This window comes from Grampus griseus, assembly GCF_964374135.1.
Source record: "Grampus griseus genome assembly, chromosome: 3".
Lineage (NCBI taxonomy): Eukaryota > Metazoa > Chordata > Mammalia > Artiodactyla > Delphinidae > Grampus > Grampus griseus.
Genome location: NC_139019.1, coordinates 148294731 through 148311572, shown reverse-complemented (window position 1 = coordinate 148311572; position 16842 = coordinate 148294731). Strand labels below are relative to the sequence as shown.

The 16842-nt window shown below is 48.3% G+C and overlaps 1 long non-coding RNA gene across 1 annotated transcript in view; it reads right to left on the bottom strand.

Annotated features, from left to right (window-relative positions):
* Window positions 1-10139: 10139 nt before the first annotated feature.
* The window catches only part of LOC309819691, a 160314-nt gene continuing 153611 nt past the window's right edge, over window positions 10140-16842 (bottom strand). Inside the window, exon 3 of the long non-coding RNA XR_014296455.1 lies at window positions 10140-10433. This is a non-coding gene — a long non-coding RNA (uncharacterized lncRNA). The remainder of the gene's footprint in view (window positions 10434-16842) is intronic.

Sequence of the window (16842 nt, the reverse complement as noted above, 5' to 3'; positions counted from 1 at the left end):
GAAACCCTCTTTCCTAGTTTGACTGTGGCTGGTTTGCAGCAAAACCATAGCGTTAATGGTGAGTGAGTCCGTGTATGTGTAGGGGGAGGGGCAGGGGTTAGGTGAAGAAATCAAACTATTGCATTGCCCAACGTCACAAAGAGACAGCGTTTGTGTGTTGGTGGGAGTGTGGGCCGGATACAGAAAGCTCTCTGCTAGATCTTTTCTTCAGGTTGACCCTGTATGGAGGTGCAGTTCTTGGTAGAAAAGCACAGCTCTTTCGGTGACAGGCACCAACCAAGGAACTTCTTTTTTCTTCTGACTGCCCTTGTAAACTGTTAGCTTGACTCCTTTTTCCCAGCTATCTTGGATAAAATCTTTGAGAGGTGGAAATTCAGCCATCGTTTTTTCGGTCACTTATGCTACATGGTAACAAATCTTCCCCAGACACTTATGTTCCCAAGCATAGTCTAACTTCCATAATTAAAATTTCCAGTCTGGATAATTAAAGGAACTCCAAGTTTTATTTAAAGTGAAGGTGTGTCTCCTCCCCCAAGTTGGGGGTCTGCTTAGGGCCCCTGCCCAGGCCATCTTTGGCCCCTCCAGGTAAAATGGAGGGTGGGGCTGGGTAGAGCTCATCTTTCTATGGTTCCTGGTACCCATGGTCCCTGGCTTTGGTTTCCCCTGGCTCTGGCAGAGGGTTAAGCCTGACTCTTTCTCTCCTGGGTATCCCATGGGTGCTTGGAAACCTTTATCACTGGGGTTCTCCCAGCGGCAATTACTGTAAGGCACAGATCATCTCTGCTGGCTGGCTTTGTACCAGCTTCACCTCTTGTAGACTCCTCATTGGGGTCATTGCACCTGGGTGGCCTTTTTGGACAAAGCCTCCAGCCAGCTCTCTCTTCTGCACGATCCCCACATCCATGGGAAATGCTCATGCATTTTCTGCCCACCAAATGTCTGGAGTGATGGCCGTTCCCAGCTCAGCACCCCTCCTCTCTTCTTTCCCCAGCCCAGCCTCGTCTTGACCACTGACCTCTTGGATGGGGAGCAAACGCCAGCCCTATATGTTCCCCCAAACTCCAGGAGCAAAGGCCAAGCTCTCCAAGTGGTCCTCTGAAGGTCTCAGGTGAGAAGGAAGTACTCCCTCCCATCTCTTGCCTTGAGGCAGGGCCGAGAGCATTCCGACTTCTCCCAAGAGGGTCTTTCCTCTCAACTTTTTCAGTCTCAATGCTTTGATACCCTCCAGTGGGTGTTGGGCTCAGGGTTACAAAGCTAGATTTTGTCCCCCACCTCTGTAGGTCCTGCGTAGGTGGAGGAGTTCATCATTTTGCGGTAGAATTGGTCCTCTTTTGGTAAATTGACATTCCACCAACGTGCTCCATGAGCAAATATGTGCTTGGTAGGTGTGGGAGTAGAAGAAAAGGCTTGTATATGGGTCTGTTTGTGCCTGTGAGAGTATGCAGGGCCGGATGTCTGTACGTAGATACACACTGTGTGTTCGGCGTGTGGAGATGATCTCAGGAGGTGTACGCCTGGTGTGCGCATGCACGCATGTGTGTGTATGTGAAGTGTGTACTTGAGCTATATGTGCACATCCAGATCTCACCTATAAACACCAAACAATGGGTTTTCCCCGTGGCCTCACATGTGCCAATACACGAGGCTCCCTCCACGACCCCTCTGGTAAGTTGTGGGAAGCCAAAGCGCCTGAGACCAGAGCGTGGGTCCTCACCAGCCTGGGAGGCGGACATACCCTTCTTACAGGCAGGCACGCTGGGAAGGAACAGCAGTCACAGCTTCCCTTAAGTAGAGCAAGGCACTGGTCTCCCTGCTAGGAGACCTAGAACAGTGATTTGATTTGCCTTAGAGCAAAAAGGCAAATTCTGGTTTTGCTGCTTAGTTGAATGCAAGGGGAGAGAGCAAGAGATTCCCGCAAAGATTATAGCATTTGTGAAGCGAGCTTATTTCCCCTCCTCTTTGCACGTGAGCCACACGAGCGGTCCATGTGAGTCTTAAGTCCCTGCCATGTGACTCTCATTCTTATGTTGGTGGTGTCACGGAGCAGCTAGAGCCATTGCACCAAGGTTACTCTGTGTGTGTGTGTGTGTGTGCATGCACGCATTTTCGGACCCTCAGAAGTGCCAATGAACGTCGCTGGAATATGTCTTTCCGGAGAGCCAGGGACCCATTTCCATAGCAATGTACAGAGAAAGCCAGGGACTCGGGGAAAAGTTGCCAGATGCCATGACCAGGGCAGGCTTGCCACAGTGCACAGGAAGGAAAATTCCCAGGTTGGGTGGAGAGGGTTGGGAGAGAAGTTCGTGCTCTGCTTGTAAAGAATTTGCTGTGTGTTCTGCTGCATGTCACCGGCAAACTCAGCATCCCAGGGAGAAGCGTTTGCATTTCTCCTATCCTTTCCCCAGAGAATCCAGGAGTCCGTCCTGGCACCCTGGGCACACAGCAACCCTTTTAGTAAAGGTGCCAGCTAGAGGGGCTGCCTTTAGACAGGGACTTGACTGCAGAAATGGGGAAAAAACCCAGTCACTCTCATTGTCCAGGTTGGGCCAGGCCATGGGATTACCCAGTAAACTCATCTGGAGTGTTTAGATTTGAGGTGATTAAGACAGTGATGCTCTTTCTTCTAGGAAAGACACAACACAGTGAGTCTCAACCATTCATAGACTCTTTTCTTTCTTTTTTTTTAAAATTTATTTTTGGCTGCATTGGGTCTTCTTTGCTGCGCGCGGGCTTTCTCTAGTTGCGGCGAGCGGGGGCTACTCTTTGTCGCGGTGCACGGGCTTCTCATTGCGGTGGCTTCTCTTGTTGCAGAGCTCTGGCTCTAGGCGAGCAGGCTTCAGTAGTTGTGGCACGCGGGCTCTAGAGCGCAGGCTCAGTAGTTGTAGGCTTACTTGCTCCTCGGCATGTGGGATCTTCCCGGACCAGGGCTCAAACCTGTGTCCCCTGCATTAGCAGGCAGATTCTTAGCCACTGCACCACCAGGGAAGTCCCCATTCATAGACTCTTACAGCTTGAGAACCCCTGCAGGTCACCACCTCTTTGCAGATGAGCACACTGAGTTCATGCATTCATTCACTGGGCACATATGTACCGAGGACCCACCATGTGCTTGAGATGGGCTCTGGGAAGACAGTAGGTCATCCCAGACAGCAGGCAAGATCCCGGCCCTCACAAAACTGACATTTCATGGGGAGAGGGTATTGATGATGATCAAGATTAATAAGTGTGACACGTAGCATGTCAGATGGTGACAGATGCTATGGAGAAAAAGATAGCAAGGTAAAGAGCATAGAGGGGGAGGGGCGGTCCTAGAGAGACGTTCCCCTTCATAAGGGAGGCAGAAAGGCCTCGCTGATAAGATGACCTGTGAGGAGAGATCTGAAAAAGTGGAGGGAGCACACCATAGAGATATCAGCAGGAAGAGCATTCTGGGTTCCGGGAGGGCAAGTGCAAAAGCCCTGGGGCAGGAGCCTGCTAAGCATGTTCAAAGAATTGCAGGAAGTACAGGGAGGCTGGAGCAGAGAGCCAGTGGGAGGGTGGTAGGAGTCAAGGTCACAGGGGTAACAGGCCAGTGATGTGGGCTCTGAAGACCTCTGTAAGGGCTTTGTTTTGCCCTGAGTAAAAAGAGAGGTCATTGGGGGTTTTGATCACAGAAGACACATGATATTACGTACATTTCTTTTTCAAAAAAATTTTTATTGTGGTGAAATACACATAAAATTTACTATCTTACCATTTTTAAGTGTACAGTTCGGTCGTGTTAAATATATTCACAGTGTTGTGCAACCACAACCAGCATCCAGCTCGATAGTTCGTTTCATGTTTTAAAAGTGAAACTCATTAAACAGCAACTCCCCATTTCCCCTCCCTACAGCTCGGCAACCACCACTCTACCTTCCGTCTCTACGATTTCGCCGACTCTAAGTACTGCATCTAAGTGGAATCCTCCAGTATTTGTCTTTCTGTGACTGGTTTATTTCCCTTAGCATAATGTCTTCAAGGTTCATCCATGCTGTAACATGGACTGGAATTTCCTTCTTTTTCACAGCTGAATAATATTCTACTGTATGTGTACACCCCATTTTTTTCATCCATTCATCCATCAGTGGACACGTGGGTTATTTCTACCTTTTGGCTATTGTGAATACTGCTGCTGTGGATGTTAATGTGCAGGTATCTCTTCAAGATCTTGCTTTCAATTATTTAGGATATGTGCCTGAAGCCCAGATTCTTCATCAGTGCCTGTCAACACGGTGACGCCTGGGCGAGGGGCGGTCTTGCCTTAATGGAGCGTGTCTAATAGGCACTGGACGTGTAGCTCCAGGTGTTAAGGGACACAGATGGCCGAGCCTACTGTGTGACCCAAAGGGGGAAAAATAACAAGGAAGATCCAGACTCTGCCCCTGAGATGCTCACAGAGTATAAAAAAGGAGCCAACCCTATTAACCAAAGGGACTTAATTTATAATCTTCTGATGAGGATGTCTCATGGTCCTAATGTACCCAGAGCAGAGTGAATAAATGTTTTAGATCTACAGGAGCAAAATGATGATGATGAGGATGCTAATCGTTTTTTTTTTTTTTTTTTGTGGTACACGGGCCTCTCACTGTTGTGGCCTCTCCCGTTGCAGAGCACAGGCTCCAGACGTGCAGGCTCAGCGGCCATGGCTCACGGGCCCAGCCGCTCCGCGGCATGTGGGATCCTCCCGGACCGGGGCACGAACCCGTGTCCCCTGCATCGGCAGGCGGACTCTCAACCACTGCGCCACCAGGGAAGCCCGAGGGTGCTAATCTTTACTGAGTGTTTACCCTGTGCTAGATACTGTGCTAAAAGCTTAACACACATTATGTTACTGAATCTTTGCAACGACCTCTCAAAGTAAGTACGGTTATCATGCTTTTACAGATGAGGAAACTGAGGCTAAGGGGGGTGAACTCTTCTGCCCAAAGCATGCCGCTGGTGCCAGAGTTGGGGTCAAGCCAGCTCTGCCAGGCTCTCCGACCCGTGCTCTTGTAAGCCACTGCCTGCCTGCTCTTGGCCCTGCCATCAGGTCACTCACTGTGCCTTTCCCTCCTCTGGCAAGCTGGGTTAATCAGGCTTACGGAGGGGCCGCGTGGGCCAGGCCCCGTCCCCAGCAGTGAGGAGCCTTTGCCTCTGACAGAGGCACCAGCAGATTTCAACACTCTGATTTCCTCATCTTCCTTTCCCAACATGCGGCCCACTGGCCCCATGACGCGGCAACAGTCAGGGAGAGGGTGTCGGAGGGTGACATGTGTAAGGAGATAGACTTCACCTGTTGCCTGTACTGCCCTATTGCCTCCCCACTGTGCCCTCGGCATCCCCTGGCAATCTCTGTGCCACACAGAGACCTGAGTGGTCTTTCGAAAGTGTGAAATTATGTTGTGCCAACGGCTACAGTCCTTTTGCAGTTTCCCATTTCTCTTGGAATAAAAGTTGCGCTCCCTACCCCAGCCTACAAAGTCCCACGTGGTGCTGCCCTGCCCCCCTCTCCCGCATGATCTTACCCCACTCGCCTACCATCGTTTGGCCGAGCTGGCTGGATCCTGTTGCCTCCTCCACTCCGATCAAATGTTCCTTCTCCAGAAAGGCCTTCCTCAACCACCTTAGGTAAATTAGACCTCCCATTCTATCATATAACTTTTTTTAAAAAAATCAATATTTTTTACTGCGATAAAATATGCATAACATAAAATTTACCATTTTAACCATTTTTAAGTGTACGCTTCAGAAGCATTAAGTACATTCACAGTGTTGTGCAGCCGTCACCACCATCCATCTCCAGAACCTTCATCATCTCGAAAAGGTACTCTGTACCCGTTAAACAATAATTCCTCATCCCCCTTCCTCTCCCAGCCCCTAGTAACCTCTATTCTAATTTCTCTTTCTATCAGTTTGCCTATTCTAAGTAACTCATATAAGTGGAATCATTTTTTGTGTTTGTCCTTTTGTGTCTGACTTATGTCATTTAACATCATGTCTTCAAGGTTCACGCATGTTGCAGTCAGAATTTCCTTCCTTTTTAAAGTTGAGTAATATTCCACTGTGTGTCTGTTCCACATTTTACTTATTCATTTGTCTGTTGATGGATACTTGGGTTATTTCCACCTTTGGCTACTGTGAATAATGCTGCTATGAACACTGGCATACCAGCATCTGTTTGCGTCCCTGCTTTCAGTTATTCTGGGTATCACAGAACCTTTTGAATCATCTCTATAACACACCACTACCTGAAATTAGTTTGTTTATTCCTTTGTTTGATAACCTGATTTCCATGTCCCCACATGTCTCCTCGGATTCAGGAACATTGTCTGTTTGGTTCCTGGTTGTTATTACGTGACCCGCTGATGGTAGGTGCTCCATCATCATTTTTTTAAATGAATGAGTGAAGGGATGGATGAGTAACACTGCGGATGGGCCAGCCTGCTGGGCACAAGACTGGTCACTTCTAAAATGAGGACATGTCTGAAAGACTAAAATGTTGACAGGCATTCACAGACATTATTTTTTAAGATTTTCTCTTTCACGAAAGCAAATTTAAATCAAAGTCTACGCAAGTGACGTGTGCATCAGAGTCCATGGAAATGAAAAGTGCCCGCACCATGGACAAAGCGTCAGGAAGCTGGAGAAATCAGGAAAGTATTCTGCCGATGGATCCGTGTGTCTCTGTTGCTGGTGTCAGGTCAGGTGAAGGTCTGGAGGGCTCTGGCACAGGGCCCAGTCTCCCCCCAACTCCCTCCTCCAAGTGAGCACATCTCTTTGCAGGCCCCAATCATGCGGGCTGCTGTGAGGAAGAAGAGAGTCTCAGGAAAAAGGCAGCAGCCCCTTACACCCCAGTGAAACCACAGTGTCAGTGAAGCAAGGTGAAGGGAGAGCCCAGGGTCCTCAATTCAGCCTGCTCTCCTCTCCCTGTTTGAGAGTGGAGCGGCGTCATTTGTCCCCTTCACTGTTCGTGTCATCTACTTCTTCCAAGTCAGCCGTAGGTCCAGTCCCCCATAATACGTCCCCTGTACCCTTCCTTATGTGTGTGTACATATGTGTGTGGGGGCGTGTGTGTATGAGTGCAGGTATGCGTGCGATATTGTGCTTCATAGTAAATATGTAGTTGGTCTTCATCCCAGTTTCTGACACAGAGCTCCTAAAACCCTTAGAATTTCCTAAGTGATAAGAACAACAAAGTTGCTTTGGATGTTTGTAACAAGCCCCTTTCAACCACACCTGAGTTTGTTAATGAAGTGACTTTTGGAAAACCCCTGAGAAGGGAGGCTGGTTACCAGGGAACCAACCAGGATTAGCAGGTTGGAATTTTCTTTTTCTTTATTATTTTATTCGATAGACAGTTTTTGAGCATCTACTATTTACCAAGGATTCTAGAATAGTTATCCTCAAACTTTAACATATGTATGAATCACTCGGAGATTTTGCTAAAATGCAGATTTTAATGTGAGGGGAGAGGGACTTGGATTTTATTTTCTGACAGCCTCCCATGTGATAGAGAGCGTTGGAATTTTCAGTCTCACACCTGCCCTCCCCAGGCCTCCATGAAACCCCAAAATGATGGGGTTTGGAGAACTTCCGGTTGGTGAACACGCAGACGTGCAGGTAGAGTGGGGCACCCCTGGAGGACGTGGAAGCCCCTTTCCCCATGCCTTGCCCAATGCACCTCTTCCAGTTGGCTGTTCCTGAGTTACATCCTTTTCTAAGAAACTGGTGGTCTAGTAAGCACAATGTTTTCCTGACTTCTGTGAGCTGCCCTAGCAAATTAGTTGAACCTCAAGGAGAGGGTCATGGGTTCCGATTCGTAACTGACAGATCAGAAACACAGGTGACAACTTGGACTTGTGATTGGCATCTGAAAGGGAGACTGGACAGTCTTGTAGGACCGAGCCCTTAACCTGTGGGATCTGATGCTCTCACCAGGTAAATAGTGCCTGAATTGAGTTAAATTGTAGGATGCCCCGTCGGTGTTCACTGAGATTTGAGTGAATTGCTGGTGGTGTTGGAGAACGCACCATGGAATGTGTGTGTGTGTGAATATGGGTGCGCACATTTGTGGATGTGAGTGCAAAGCATACATATGTGTGTATACGTGTATGGGCGTGTTTAACTGCCTGACATTTGGACTCAGATTCAATTCCGACTGGACAGTGCCACTTATAAGCTTGGGACATTGGATAAATCACAAACTCTCTGAGCCTCTGTTTTGTTGTCCATAAAAACAGATAAATAAAAACTCTCCTGCTCTGGGGATCTGTGAATTAAATGAGGTGATGCCTTCAAGCATTGCCCACGGGGCCAGGGTCCGGCTCACGGTAAGTGCCGATAAATGACGGTTGTTGCTTTCATTCTTTTCACTTTATTACTCAAACTCCTGGCCAAGGATCTTTTTGTCAGGCACCAGTTAAACTCAATAAACTATATTCTGCTTCTATTCAGCAGGGGGTAGAGCGCCAAGAGGGGACATCAGTCAAAGAAATAAGAGAAGCTTTGATTCACCGAGCACATGGCAGAGGGGCATGTTTTCTAGCCATCCTCTGTGTTTTATTTATTTATTTTTAAAATATGTATGTATGTATGTATGTATGTATATGGCTGTATTGGATCTTGGCATGTGGCAATCTAGTTCCCTGACCAGGAAGAGAACCCAGGCCCCCTGCGTTGGGAGTGCAGAGTCTTAGCCACTGGACCACCGGCAAAGTCCTTCTCTGTGTTTTATATCCATTTCCTCACTGAATCCTCACCTCAGCCCTATGAAACTGGCTTATTTACAGATGCCCAATTTACAGATGAGATGCTTAAGGCTCAGAGAATAAAAGGTCACACATTCAGCCAGCGTGGAGCTGGCATTCAAACCCAGGTCTAGGGTCTTTAGGGCAGTGTTCCCTGTACTCCCTGACACTAAAGGATGGCTCGAGGGCCAGCCGATGAGGCTGCTGCTGAAACAGTCCCAGGCAGAGGACCTGGGGAAGAGAGGAAAAGAACGCATGTGATTCTGGAGCAGAGAGTGAATGTGAAGTGGGCAAATGTGTGGATTGAGACTGGAACAGTGAGCGAGGACCAGATGACACAAAGGGTTGAAAGCCACATTGAGGAGTTTGGGGTTGATCCTAAGGCCAAGGGTTTTAAACAAGGAAATGAGGTCAGATGTGAGCTTTAGGGAAATGACTTTTGCACATCTAATAGCAATCAACCTAGAGTTACTCCAAGGAAGAATCCAGGAGCAATGGCAGTGACCTGGAAGGATGTTTCTGGGAAATGTGTCTGAGGAAGCAGCAACCCACTGGGGGCTGCCGGGTCCCCATGCTGACCACACCTGTCACAGCACCCCAGTCTCTAGGAAGTGGGCCAGGGGCTGGGACCCAGCTGCTGCTTCTCTCCCTCATCCCACGGAGCCAGTAGGTCTGTGCTCTAGGCAGGAGTTCCAGTGACCCACACAGATGTCAGTGGAGGAACTGGGTCCAGTGGCGACAGGGAGGTCGGCAGAAGCAGTGGGCACCACAGCCATCAGGAACACACACCTGCAGAGTGTCGGAATTAACCACTGGGGTGTTACTTTGTGTTTTGTGCTCTTATACTCACTCCTCCTTTCTCCAGTGCCGACAGATAGCCCCGTGCTATAAATAGAAGATGCTCAATGACGGTCTGCCTCCTTGGCTTCTGTATTTCAAAAGCCTGAACTTGAGGTTATTATCCTACAGGGAAGAGACAGCCAAGGGCCTTTGAGTGCAATGAGACAGCGGAGATTCCCCAAGACAGGGAAGGGAGCGGAGATCAGCCGTGTCAGTGGAGGCGACTGGGGAGGGGGGACATTTAACTTATGGAGGCCAGACCCTGGTACAGCAGCAGCAGGGATGCCTTCCGAAAGGGGGACACACAGGAAGGACAATGAACCACAGCTGGAAACATGCCCTGAAGACCCATCTCAGATGGGAGTCTACCATTTTGTGAGCTGCCCTAAAGAAGAGGGTTCCCCTCACCTCAATAACAACTGAGACCAAATTTCCAGTCACCTTGGCAAGAGTGTGGACTCAGGGTCAGATTTAACTGGATTTCAAGGAAATACAATAATGCAACATTTCTTGCACAGTCAAGTTTATGGATTCATACCCTGTAACATTTATTAACAGGACATAATCATAACACTGAGGTTTTCATCAGGAATTGTCTGGTTGCTAGGAACAGACTTTTACTTGGAAAAGGGAGCCAATCATCAAGATAGAGAGCAGCCTGACAGGCTTGGGCTGTAGGAAATGCACTCGGCTTCAGGGGAGCCAGAGCCTTCTTTCCACATGTTTCTGTGGCTCCATGCTTGGGGCGGCTTCTCTGATCATGTGATCCACTCTCCCTGGCAGAGCCATACTGTCTGCAGGTTTTCTCTTCCTGCTCCAAGCTCTGGTCCAGCTCTCCATCATGCCCTGGGGAGACAGGAGCATGAAACGATAAAGACCCAGGTCCCATCCTATCTATGGAATTTTGTTACTGCCTCTGCCAATGGAGTAACATTATAGACAAATGGCAGCAATGTAGACAAATTCTACATCCACATACCTCCTTCTCCCCTCCCCACTGAATATAGCCAATGTGTCTATATTATTAATAAAGGCCCATAATGAAGACTTAAAATGACAGATAGACCTAACGGCATATGGTCACATGATCTTGGTGGAAGTCCTCCCTGGTATACAAAGCCCATGTTAAATTCATTTCTTACATTCTTTATCCTTTGTGCCAGTTCCAAGAAATGCTTTATTTCAGAATAAATAGAACTTATTTGGAATTTTTTACTGGAATTTCAGTATACAATATATTGTATTTACATGAACAAAATGAAATGGTTTCTTCTACAAATACCTTACAATTATTTTCAATATATGTATGAGGAAAAATATATCGAATTTTTTTTTTCCTGGAAAATTGGAATGTATCTTTACCAGCTGCATGCCATAACATGACAAGTATCGTACTTCACTGGAACTCAGTTTCTCCATCTGTAAAATGGGGATACTAACACAGCCTACTTTGCAGGGTGATGTGAGAACGAAATAAAGGGCACAGGGGAAAAAGTGTGCAACAAATATTAGTAATTTTTCTTCAGAATATTGGATGTATAGACTAATCCTAATTGATCCAGGACCTGGATATCTTGGTTTAAATTCTCCAAAGGATCAATCTGATTGCTATGGAGTATGGATGGACTATGTCTCTTTAGGGTCAGGAATCTTTTAGAATCTGCTCCAATTAGCTTGGCCAGTGGGGAGAGGTCACGTGGCACAAACATGGCAGCCTAGGCCGACCATGTGGCTGGCTGGTGGGGAGGGTGATTGCCAAGAACCTGGATGGGTAGCTTTGCAGTGACACGTGTGTCTGGAATCAACAGTCAGAGGATTTAGAGTCCCAGAGCTGGAAAGGCAATTGAGATCATCTGGCCCAGTCGTTCCAATTTTATGTTTAGAAACCGAGGCTCTAAGAAACACCATGAGCTCCTTGAGGTCGCATATGAACTGGAAGCAGAGGCTGATCCAAAAATACCGTTTTCTTCCTACCAGTCCCTATCCAGTGGGCAGGAGCCCGAAAGGGCATGCCGGGTCCCCATGCTGACCACACCTGTCACAGCACCCCAGTCTCTAGGAAGTGGGCCAGGGGCTGGGACCCAGCTGCTGCTTCTCTCCCTCATCCCACGGAGCCAGTAGGTCTGTGCTCTAGGCAGGAGTTCCAGTGACCCACACAGATGTCAGTGGAGGAACTGGGTCCAGTGGCGACAGGGAGGTCGGCAGAAGCAGTGGGCACCACAGCCATCAGGAACACACACCTGCAGAGTGTCGGAATTAACCACTGGGGTGTTACTTTGTGTTTTGTGCTCTTATACTCACTCCTCCTTTCTCCAGTGCCGACAGATAGCCCCGTGCTATAAATAGAAGATGCTCAATGACGGTCTGCCTCCTTGGCTTCTGTATTTCAAAAGCCTGAACTTGAGGTTATTATCCTACAGGGAAGAGACAGCCAAGGGCCTTTGAGTGCAATGAGACAGCGGAGATTCCCCAAGACAGGGAAGGGAGCGGAGATCAGCCGTGTCAGTGGAGGCGACTGGGGAGGGGGGACATTTAACTTATGGAGGCCAGACCCTGGTACAGCAGCAGCAGGGATGCCTTCCGAAAGGGGGACACACAGGAAGGACAATGAACCACAGCTGGAAACATGCCCTGAAGACCCATCTCAGATGGGAGTCTACCATTTTGTGAGCTGCCCTAAAGAAGAGGGTTCCCCTCACCTCAATAACAACTGAGACCAAATTTCCAGTCACCTTGGCAAGAGTGTGGACTCAGGGTCAGATTTAACTGGATTTCAAGGAAATACAATAATGCAACATTTCTTGCACAGTCAAGTTTATGGATTCATACCCTGTAACATTTATTAACAGGACATAATCATAACACTGAGGTTTTCATCAGGAATTGTCTGGTTGCTAGGAACAGACTTTTACTTGGAAAAGGGAGCCAATCATCAAGATAGAGAGCAGCCTGACAGGCTTGGGCTGTAGGAAATGCACTCGGCTTCAGGGGAGCCAGAGCCTTCTTTCCACATGTTTCTATGGCTCCATGCTTGGGGCGGCTTCTCTGATCATGTGATCCACTCTCCCTGGCAGAGCCATACTGTCTGCAGGTTTTCTCTTCCTGCTCCAAGCTCTGGTCCAGCTCTGCATCATGCCCTGGGGAGACAGGAGCATGAAACGATAAAGACCCAGGTCCCATCCTATCTATGGAATTTTGTTACTGCCTCTGCCAATGGAGTAACATTATAGACAAATGGCAGCAATGTAGACAAATTCTACATCCACATACCTCCTTCTCCCCTCCCCACTGAATATAGCCAATGTGTCTATATTATTAATAAAGGCCCATAATGAAGACTTAAAATGACAGATAGACCTAACGGCATATGGTCACATGATCTTGGTGGAAGTCCTCCCTGGTATACAAAGCCCATGTTAAATTCATTTCTTACATTCTTTATCCTTTGTGCCAGTTCCAAGAAATGCTTTATTTCAGAATAAATAGAACTTATTTGGAATTTTTTACTGGAATTTCAGTATACAATATATTGTATTTACATGAACAAAATGAAATGGTTTCTTCTACAAATACCTTACAATTATTTTCAATATATGTATGAGGAAAAATATATCGAATTTTTTTTTTCCTGGAAAATTGGAATGTATCTTTACCAGCTGCATGCCATAACATGACAAGTATCGTACTTCACTGGAACTCAGTTTCTCCATCTGTAAAATGGGGATACTAACACAGCCTACTTTGCAGGGTGATGTGAGAACGAAATAAAGGGCACAGGGGAAAAAGTGTGCAACAAATATTAGTAATTTTTCTTCAGAATATTGGATGTATAGACTAATCCTAATTGATCCAGGACCTGGATATCTTGGTTTAAATTCTCCAAAGGATCAATCTGATTGCTATGGAGTATGGATGGACTATGTCTCTTTAGGGTCAGGAATCTTTTAGAATCTGCTCCAATTAGCTTGGCCAGTGGGGAGAGGTCACGTGGCACAAACATGGCAGCCTAGGCCGACCATGTGGCTGGCTGGTGGGGAGGGTGATTGCCAAGAACCTGGATGGGTAGCTTTGCAGTGACACGTGTGTCTGGAATCAACAGTCAGAGGATTTAGAGTCCCAGAGCTGGAAAGGCAATTGAGATCATCTGGCCCAGTCGTTCCAATTTTATGTTTAGAAACCGAGGCTCTAAGAAACACCATGAGCTCCTTGAGGTCGCATATGAACTGGAAGCAGAGGCTGATCCAAAAATACCGTTTTCTTCCTACCAGTCCCTATCCAGTGGGCAGGAGCCCGAAAGGGCATGGAGGGGAGCCATAGCTGACCCGGCCACCAAACCACCTCCCAGGAGCCTGTGAGTTTGATGACGTCACAGCCTCATCCTGTCAACAGACTGGACTCCCAGACTCCAGGAAGTATTCAGCCTCCTGGCCCTTTGCGGCCTAACCCCAGCCACCTGTCTAACCAGATTCCACCCGTTCCATCCAGCCAAGCAGGTGTTCCTTCCTCTGTACCTTTGCTCAGTGAGTAGTTCCCTTTACCTGGAATGCCCCCTTCTCCCCACCCATGTGAGTTCCACAGACCCTGCCACAGGCCACCACCTCTGGGAGGTCTTCCCTAAGGCGTGCCCCTGTCACACCCCCAACTCCCAGTTTCTGTGTCTTTTCCTGTCTCTCAACTCAAAAGACCACTGCCTGCTCCATCCAGGGGGCACAGAGTTATATACTGCTGGCTAGTTTCAATTCTCTTTTATGTTCTCTCTTGAGCTTAGAAAGCTTGTCTTACACATTTTGCATCAGCAAAGCACCTAGTGCTGTGCTGGGTGTTTTGAGTGTGCTCAGTAAACATCTGTGGAAGGGAATGAGTGAGTGAGTGACTCAGTGAACGACCAAGAGGATGGCTGGAGTGACCGTCAGGCGGGATCCCCTCCTGCCTCCACAGTCCTGTGAGTTGGACCAGCAACGCCTTCTTGGACCCTGGATTTCCTGGGAAAGGTGGTGAGGGCCCTGGTGTACACCAGTGACCACAGCCCGTCCTGGAGGACTCACTGGGATGGGTCAGCCAGGAAGCCTCGCCAGCCACTGCCCATTCAGTCTCACCCTGTTATCACTCCCATTTCACCAATGAGGAAACTGAGGCTCAGAGATGGAAGTGACTCCCTGGGAGTCACACAGCCAATCTGTATCTGACTGGGGACTCAGACTGGGGTGAGGCTGACCCCACGGCTCTGACCACCTACCTCATGCACAGGCCATGTGTGGGCCCCAGGGATGCAGATGGGCAGGACACACCCCTGACCTCCAGGAGCTCCTCAGGGGCCTGGTGAGCTATGGCTGGAGACCAGCCCTGAGGACACTATTGAGGTCCCACGTGCCCAACGGGACAGAGGCTAAAACAGGGGTTGTGGGAACTTAAAGGAAAGCCAAAGAAAGCAAGTGACCTCTTTCTCTGCATAGCAAAATCTATAAGGTCCCCTAGACCTTCAAAACTTCCCTGTAAGACAGGTGGGATGAGGATAATGAAGCGTGATTTACAGGACAGCAAACAGAGTCAGAGATGTAAGTGACTGGCCCAAGGGCACGCGGAGACCAGTGGGGGAACCTTCTTTCCCAGCCTCCTCTCCGACTAACCACTTCTCTTTGCACTGTCCTGCAGGGAAATCCCATTCCAGAGGCTCAGCTCTTGGTTTTCAAACTCACCCTTCTTTATTTGGCTGCCCAGCCTTTGCTTGGGCCATTCCCGCTGCCTGAATGCTTTTCTCCACCTAAACTTTCCAAGGCCCTGGCTTTGCAGGACCCAGCCCAGATCTCACTTCCTCTCAAAACCTCTCCAGGTCTCCTCCAATCTGAATAAACCCCTCCACTCACCCCAAAGAATCTCTCCCTATATCATGCTCTGATTTAATACTTCACTATTTTTTAAAATTATTTTTTAATTGAAGTACTGTTGATTTACAATGTTGTGTTAATTACTGCTGTACAGCAAAGTGATTCAATTATACATGTATATATTCTTTTCCATTATGGTTTATCATAGGATACTGAATATAGTTCTCTGTGCTGTACAGTAGGACCTTGTTGTTTATCCATTCTATATATGAAAGCTTAACATCTGCTAACCCCAAACTCCCACTCCATCCCTCCCGCAAACCCCTCCCTTGGCAACCAGCAGTCTGTTCTCTATGCCCACGATTCTGTTTCTGGTTTCATAGATAGGTTAATTAATAGTTCCTTAAATAAGAATACAAGTGCAGAGCACAATATCTGGCACACCTTCGAGGCTCAGACCGTGCTCTCTGGAGTGAAACAGCATTCCGTAAACTCTGGCGGAGTGAAGGTCTGAATGACTGAATGAACATTTCACTGCTGTGGAGAGGATTCATTTCAGTGAGATGGCCTACAAAATTCCCAGCATAGGGACTTCCCTGGTGGCACAGCTGTTAAGAATCCGCTTGCCAATGCAGGGGACATGGGTTCGAGCCCCGGTCCGGGAAGATCCCACATGCCGCGGAGCCCCTAAGCCCGAGCGCCACAACGACTGAGCCTGTGCTCTAGAGCCCGTGAGCCACAACTATGAGCCCGTTTGCCACAACTACCAAAGCTAGCGCGCCTAGAGCCCGCGCACCACAATGAAGAGTAGCCCCGGCTCGCCACAACTAAAGAAAGCCCACATGCAGCAGTGAAGACCCAACGCAGCCAAAAAATAAATTAAAAAAAAAAGTTTCCAACATGGAGTGGGGCCCTGAGCAGGTGCCTGGAACATGCTCACTGGCATGAATTGGTTTGAAGCAATGCTGTCTCCTAGGCCACACCCGGCCAGCATAATAGACTTCCTGATCAGGGCAAATGCCAACACAAAGGCCCCAGCAGGCCCAGTGCCAGGGAGCTGCCCACTGATATCGAGAAAGGAGCAAAGTTTGTGGCCCTACCCACCAACCCTCTGTCCTGCCAGCCATACCTCCCCAACTTCCTGGGCCCACAGTTTGGGGAAGAAAAGGAACAAAAATCAGGTTCAGCCAGATGGCCAAGCTGTTCTCTTAATCAGCACCTGTGGAGCCCTGGGGCTGGGGTCAGGAGGTATGGCTGCAAAGCAGGCCAGGGTGCCTCATGGTTAAGAGCACAGCCTCTGGGTCTAGGTAAAATACTGACCTTGTGGGTACCAGCTGCTATGACCCTGGGCAAGCCCATCTCCCTCTCCGAAGCTCAGATTCCTCACTTAAAAAATGCAAACAATACATTGCCATATGTCAATCTGAAGA